This window comes from Gracilinanus agilis, chromosome 4 (genome assembly GCF_016433145.1).
Source record: "Gracilinanus agilis isolate LMUSP501 chromosome 4, AgileGrace, whole genome shotgun sequence".
NCBI lineage: Eukaryota > Metazoa > Chordata > Mammalia > Didelphimorphia > Didelphidae > Gracilinanus > Gracilinanus agilis.
The window spans coordinates 259640363-259648666 of NC_058133.1; the positions used below are offsets into that span (position 1 = coordinate 259640363).

General features: G+C 36.8%; 1 pseudogene; it reads right to left on the reverse strand.

Moving 5' to 3' along the window:
* Nucleotides 1–6900: 6900 nt before the first annotated feature.
* LOC123246370 lies at nt 6901–7916 on the reverse strand (annotated as a pseudogene).
* Nucleotides 7917–8304: the final 388 nt, after the last annotated feature.

Below are 8304 nucleotides of genomic sequence, written 5' to 3' on the forward strand. Positions count from 1 at the left end.
CTCTTTCTTTCTTTCTTTCTTTCTTTCTTTCTTTCTTTCTTTCTTTCTTTCTTTCTTTCTTTCTTTCTTTCTTTCTTTCTTTCTTTCTTTCTTTCTGCCTTAGTAACAACTCTTAAGACAGAAGGGCAAGAACTAAGCAATCAGGGTTAAGTGACTTGCCCAGGGCCACACTGCTAGGAGGGGTCTTGAGGCCAGATTTGAACCCAGGACCTCCAAACTCCAGATCTGGCACTCTATTCACTGTACTAATTGTGCTATCCTACCACACATTTCCCAAGAACTACCATTCAACTCAATCTTACCTGTCTCATTCTCTCCTCTGTCTCATTCCCCTTTAGTCAACCTGACCCAGTTGAGAGAAAAATTGCCAGCTGATCACTGGGCAAGTTAAACTATATGTCTTGGGTTCTTCTTTGGAACTCTTTGTCCTGAAGGATGAAAGTATTATAAAGGCAATGTGATATAGCAGGAAGCACACTGCATTTGAAGTCAGTAGGCCTGGAATAAATGCTTGGTTTTGCTATTTATTACCAACGTAATCTTGCGTAAACTATTTTCTGGGCCTCGGTTTTTTCATCTGTAAAATGAGGCAGTTGAAATGGCTTATAATAATAGTATTTATGTAGCACTTTAAGGTTTGCAAAGCATTTTACAAATATCATCTCTGTTGATCTTCACTATAATCCTGGGAGGTAGGTACTATTATTATTTTTGTTTTACATGTGAGGAAACAAGTAAAAGTGAAGTAACTTGCTTGGATCACACAATTAGTAAGTGTCTGAGACTGGATTTTAACTTGGGTCTATCTTATTCCAGATCCAGCACTCTAGCTACTGTGCCACCTCACTTTATCTCTAAGGGCCTTTCTTATCTTTATCTTTATCTCTAAGGGCCTAAGTCTGATCCTATGATCCTCTTTCTATTTACCAAATTTAATGGAGATGTGCCATGCTTTCTCCTATTCATTTTCTTATTACTTTGAGAGCCTACCAGGGTGCAGAAGGTTCATTAAACACTACTTTGGCTCATACTCCAACTGGAAATTAGTCATTAAAAAGCACTTTGGGGGCAGCTGGGTAGCTCAGTGGAATGAGAGTCAGGCCTAGAGACAGGAGGTCCTAGGTTCAAACCCGGCCTCAGCCACTTCCCAGCTGTGTGACCCTGGGCAAGTCACTTGACCCCCATTGCCCACCCTTACCACTCTTCCACCTATGAGACAATACACCAAAGTTAAGGGTCTAAAAAAAAATTCCCACAAAAAAAGCACTTTGATTTCGTATTGTAATAAAAAGAGTTTAAGTTTATAGAGAAAGAATATCAATATCAAGAAGCATTAGACCACTGCTCAAAGTTACTTTCCAAGCCAAGGTTCTCTTGTCACAGATTTGAGCATTGAGATAACTAGATGCTCTGAGTCTAGGGCACTCCAATCAAGCTAGTATCTCAGAACAGCTCTTGATATAGTGGAAATCATTAAGTTGAAGGAGCAATAGCATCAATAGCATGCTAGATGGAGAAGAAATGGCTTGAGGGTGAAATGAAGTCAACTAAGACAATATCAATCATTATATATATTGACATTTATATGATATATATTGATTGACTGCAATGCTAGGATTCTGGCATAAAAGGGTGAGTTCCTCTAGGAATTGATTTCTGGATCTAACGTCACAGTGTCTGGTGAGGACACGGACAGGGAATAGAAGTAACAAGGTATTACTGTATCTCAAGAAACAAGGAATATGTAGAATTCTGAGAAGTATGGGAAGATTTAAATGATCTGCTGCAGAATGAAGTAAAACCACTAAAATGCATATAAAATGACTGTAGCAATGTAAGTGGAAAGAACAAAAAAAAACCCAAGGTAATTATATAAATTGTACTGCCCCTTTGCAATTATAGTTTGATACTGAAGAAAAGATGAGAAAATGTACTTCCTTTCCTTCTTTGGTATACAGACCCAGGTAGTGGTATTATAGGATCAAAGGGTAAGGGTAGGCACAGTTTTATAGCCCTTTGGGTATAGTTCCAAATTGCCCACCAGAATGGTTGGATCAGTTCACAATTCCATCAACGATGCATTAGTGTCCCAGTTTTGCCACATCCCCTCCAACATTTATCAGTTTCCTTTACTACTGTATTGCGCAATCTAATAAATGTGAGCTGGTACCTCAGAGTTGTTTTAATTTGCATTTCTCTAATCAGGAGTGTTTTAGAACATTTTTTCATATGCTTATTGATAGCTTTGATTTCTTCATCTGAAAATTGCTTGTTCATATCCTTTGATAATTTGTCAGTTGGGGAATGGCTTGTATTCTTATTTGACTTAGTTCTCTATAAATTTGAGAAACTAGACCTTTATCTGAGAAATTTGTTATAAAAATTTCCTCTCAGTTTATTGTTTCCCTTCTAATCTTGGTTACATTCATCCTGGTTACATTTTGTTTGTACAAAAATCTTTTAATTTTATATAATCAAAATGATCCATTTTACATCTTCTAATGCTCTCTGTCTTGTGTTTGGTCATAAATTCTTCCCTTCTCCATAGATCTGCCAGGTTCTATATTCCCCTAATTTACTTATGGTATCACTCTTTATATCTAAATCATATACCCATTTTGACCTTATCTTGGGTATGAGATATTGGTCGATATCTAGTTTCTGCCATAATGTTTCCCAGTTTTCCTAGAAATTTTTGTTAAATAATGAGTTCTTATTCCAAAAGCTGGGGTCTTTGGATTTATCAAACACTAGGTTGATAAGGTCATTTACCCCTGGTATATTGTGTATCTAATCTAATTCCATTGATCCACCATTCTATTTCTTAGCCAGTACCAGACTGTTTTAATGATTACTGCTTTATAGTTCAGTTTGATATCTGGTACTGCTAGGCCACCTTCCTTGAAAATTTATTTTTCATTAATTCCTTTGATGTTCTTGGCTTTTTATTCTTCCAGATGAATTTTGTTATTTTTTCTAGTTCTATAAAATAGTTTTTTGGTATGGCACTGAATAAGTAAATTAATTTAGGTAGAATTATCATTTTTATTATATTAACTTGACCTACCCATGAGTAATTAATATTTTTCCAATTGTTTAGATCTGACCATTTGTGTGAAAAGCATTTTGAATTGTGTTTATAGAATTTCTGTGTTTGTCTGGGCAAGTATATTCCTAGGTACTTTATATTGTCTAGCATTACAAATTTCTCTTTCTATGTCTTGCTACTGAACTTTGTTGGTAATATGTAGAAATGCTAATGATTTATGTGGGTTTATCTTATATCCTACAACTTTGCTAAAGTTATTATTTCAAGTAATTTTTTAGTTGATTCCCTAGGAATCTTCAAGCATACCATCATATCATCTGCAAAGAGTGATTGTTTAGTTTCCTCATTGCCAACTTTAATTCCTTCAATTTCTTTTTCTTCTCTGATTGCTAAAACTAGCATTTCTAATACAATATTAAATAATAGTGGTAATAATGGGCATCCTTGCTTCACCTCTGATCTTTTTGGGAAGGCTTTTAATTTATCCCCATTGCAGAAGATATTTGCTGATGGTTTTAGATGGATACTATGTATCATTTTAAGGAATGACCCATTTATTCCTTTGCTTTCTGATTTTTTTTTAAACCCGTAACCTTCTGTCTTGGAGTCAATACTGTGTATTGAGCAGAAGAGTGGTAAGGGTTAAGCAATAGGGGTTAAGTGACTTGCCCAGGGTCACACAGCTGGGAAGTGTCTGAGGCCAGATTTGAAGCTAGGACCTCCCTTCTCTAAGTCTGGCTCTCAATCCACTGAGCTATCCAGCTGCCCCCTCTGATGTTTTTTTTTAATAGGAATGAGTGTTATGTTTTCTGCATCTACTAAAATAATTGTGATTTCTATTAGTTTGGTTATTGAAATGGTCAATTATGCTGATAGTTTTCCTAATATTAAACCAGTCCTGTATTTCTGGTATAAATCCCACCTGGCCATAGTGAATGATCCTTGTGATATATTACTGTGATCTCCTTGCTAGTATTTTACTTAAAATTTTTGCTTCTTTATTCATTAATGAATTGGCCTATAATTTTCTTCCTGTTTTTGCTCTTACTGGCTTAGGTACCATATTGTGTCATAAAAATAATTTAATAAGATTCCTTCTTTTCCTATTTTCTCAAATAGTTTATATAGTATTGGGATTAATTGTTTTTAAATGTTTGATAGAATTCACTTATGAATCTATCCGGCCTTAAGCAATTTTTCTTAGGGAGTTCATTGATTGCTTGTTCAATTTTTTTTTTCTGATATGGGACTATTTAAGTATTCTATTTTCTCTTTTGTTAGACTGGACAATACACATTTTTGTAAAATTCATCCATTTCACTTAGATTGTTAGATTTATTGTCATATAATTGGGGAAAAATAACCCCTAGTGATTGCTTTAATTTCCTCTTCATTGGTGGTGAATTCACACTTTTCGTGTTTGATACTGATTATTTGATTTTCTTCTTTTAGTTTTTAAATCAAATTAACCAAATGCTATCTATTTTCTTCCTTTCTTTGAGAGGTAGGACACTATATATATAAAACAGTACTGTTAGACTTAGATGATGCGTTAGCTCTGCTGAACTGCTTTTCTTTTTTGCCTTTATTCTTTATTATAAGAGATGAGTTGGTAGGTAGGGCAGGAGGGAGGGTTATGTTCCCCCCCCTTTTTTATTTAGAATATTTTTCCATGGTTACATGATTCATGATTCTCTCCCTCCTTCTCTCCCCCCTCCAGGAGCTGACAAACAGTTCCACTGGGTTATATATGTATCATTGTTCAAAACCTATTTCCATATTATTCATATTTGCAGTAGAGTGATCTTTTAATATCAAAACCCCAATCATATCCATGTTGAACTACATGATTGATCTTATGATTTTCTTCTGTGTTTCTGCTCCCAAGGTTCTTTCTCTGGATATGGATAGCAGCGTTCTTTCTCATAAGTTTCTCTGGATTGTCCTGGGTCAATGCATTTCTTCTAGTAGAAAAATCTATTACATTCAATTGTGCCATAATTTATCAGTCTCTGTGTACAAGGTTCTCCTGGTTCTGCTCCTTTCACACTGCATCAGTTCCTGGAGATCTTTCCAGTTCACATAGAAATTGTCCAGTTCATCATTCCTTTCAGCACAGTAATATTCCATCACCATCAGATAACACAATTTATTCAGTCATTCCCCAATCAATGGACAACCCCTCATTTTCCAATCGTTTTTCACCACAAAGAGCATAGCTATAAATATTTTTGTACAAGTCTTTTTCTTATTATCTTTTTGGGGTACAAACCCAATAGTGGTATGACTGGGTCAAAGGGTAGGCATTCTTTTAAAGCCCTTTGTGCATAGTTCCAAATTGCCCTCCAGAACAGTTGGACCAATTTACAACTCCACCAGCAGTGTATTAGTGTTCCAATTTTGTCACATCCCCTCCAACATTTATCACTTTCCTTGGCTGCCATATTGGCCAGTCTGGTAGGTGTAAGGTGGTACCTCAGAATTGTTTTAATTTGCATTTCTCAGTTATGTTCTGAAATGAAGGTGATACAAAAACAAAAGGTATCAAGAAAAATCTAAAATTGAAAAAAAAAAAGCTATTGCTACTAAGAGCTGAATTCAATTTAGATGCCAGTTCAGTTTATTTGTGTGAGAAGTGTCTTGTAATTGTGTACATGTAGTTGTTAAATTTGTTTTGGTAGCATTTCATATTGTCTACAATTATTTTAAATGGAATTTCTTTTTCTTTCTCTTGCTGTTGAACTTTTTTAGTGGTAAATAGAAATGCTGATGATTTATGTGGGTTATTTTCTATCCTATAACTTTGCCAAAGTTAATTATTCCTGTTAGTTTTTTGGTTGATTCTTTGGGTTTTCCTACATATGCCCTCATATCTTGCAAAGAATGATAAATTTGTTTCCTCATTACCTGTACTAATTCCTTCAATTTCTTTTCCTGCTCATTGCTATAGTACATTTTATATATTTCTAGTACAAAACTTAAATACTAGTTGTGATAATAGGTATCCTTGCTTCACCCCTCATCTTACTGGGAAGGTTTCTAGTTTATCTCCATTAGAGATAATATTTGCTGATGGTTATAGATTTTAACTTAACATTTAACATTTTAAGGAAAACTCCTTTTTATTCCAATGTTTCCTTCTTTCCTTCCTTCCTTCCTTCAGATTGCCAATGAAGGAGAATCTACCATCTTCTAAAGCAATCCACTTGACTTTTAGACAGCTTTAATTATTAGGAAGGTTTTTTTCTTGCCATCAAGATTAAACTTGTCCCTTTGCAACTTCCATTTTTCTTCCTCTTTTTGCCTCATGATACCCTACAGAATAAGTTTACTCTCTGTTCCACATGACAGCTCTTCAAATACTTGAAGAGAACTAATATACTGTCTCTGAATCCTCCTTCAAGATGAACATTCCCAATTCCTTCAACTAATCCTAATATGATTCAGACTCAAGGTTTCTCATCTCTGCACATTCTATAGATAGCATTTATATAACACTTAAAGTTTTGCAAAGGACTTTTTTAAACAGAGTTGGGATTGGTTCCTTTATGGAAAAATAATAAAAATTAAAACTAAACTGACTTTTAAAAGTCACCTTATAGAGCTTCTTACTCTCAGCCCTGACCCTGGCCCTCCAGCAGAGAAACTCCTAACCAGGGAAAAAGATAGGGAGGTTCCCGTCAATCTCATCTTCATCTCTAGGGGAAGAACTGAATCTTAGGGAAGAGAAGACCTGTCCCAGGTCCAGATGTATACCACCAATCTCTTCTTGGCCAGCTCCTGGCCTAAAGTTTGGGATTTGGACCCCTTCCCCTTCCTGGCCTGATACATTCGAGATATGGCAGATAGTTCTAGATCTTAAAGGAGTCCCAGGGACCTGTGGTCATAGCCATCCCATCATTGGTCATCCTAAGATAGCAAATATCATTGTCATGGCCAGCAAGGACATATGCACAGCCTCCTTTCATGGCATCCAGATATTATAATCGAAGTCACCACAACCATTCAGCAGCAACTGGTCACCTTCAGAGAAAGAAGAGGTGAAACCACAGATTAAATTGTTAGGAGAGTACATAAATCACTCCTGGTCATCCCAAAGGTCAAAGAAGTGGCATATAGTGTCAGCTGAGATCCTGGTGAAGGCATATTATTTGGAAAGAAGGCCACAATACTGATGTAAGACTCATGGCCTAGAAAAGTTTGCCTGGCATATAGCTTCCCAAAAGTATCACAATTTTGATGGAAGCATCACAGGCACCAGAGATGATGCTCTATACTCTGGCCATCCACAGCCAGGGACAGGAAATTAAATCCCCACTGTGCCCTGAAAAGCCCAGTGTTTGCTGTCCTATTTCTATATCATATAAGGCACAGGCTGTGTTACTATAGCTGATGATAATCTGGTTGTCATCTAAAAATCTGCAGCAAGACAGATACCCAATGTGGCCTGGAAGCTCTCTGTTGATCCTGACTTTGCACTCTTGGGTTATGAGACTGTAGATGGAGCAAATGTTGTCTACTATCCTTGTTTGCCCTCCTCTCATGCCACAAAATTCCCTGAGAGCTCACAGGCATAGGTCCTGAACCCAGAAGATAGGAGAGGCATAGCCTGAACTTTATTGGTATCCTAGGTGATGAGTTTTCCATCCTGTGAAGCATGGCCATTAGCCTCGAATCTGTCACCCAATGTATGTCATAGATTTTTGTCAGGTGATCCCAGAGATAGATCCCTTGTGTTCTCATCTGATTTCTTCCTGCAAGTTCCAGGCCAGTTGTCATCTCTGTAAGGGATGAATCTCCCCAAGTTTTCTAGAATCTGGTTCTGGAGCTGTTCTGCCAGCTATCTCAGCTGCTCCAGTTTATTCATTGTGGCAGCTGGGTCTGAGGGTATCTAGCTCTTCAGAGTTCAAGATGATCTGGGGAGGGAGCCACCATCAGAGATTGGAGCCCCTAGGACATTCAGAGTCTGTGGTGGTAGATCTCTATTGTGGAGCAGTAGGGCCTGGCAGGGAGATCAAGGATCCTGCATCTGCTGAAATAGATCTCTCAGTGTTACAAAAAGTGCTTTACATGTTAACTTATTTGACTTTCATAACAATGCTAAGAGACAGGTCTTTTTTTCAAGTGACTTGCCCAAGGTCATACAGCTAGCAAGGGTCAAAGTAGAATTAGAACTCAAGATTTCCTGACTCCAAGTCCTGCATTCTATCTACTAGACACCTAGCTACATCATTTGATCAGTTTCTTTCTTTCTT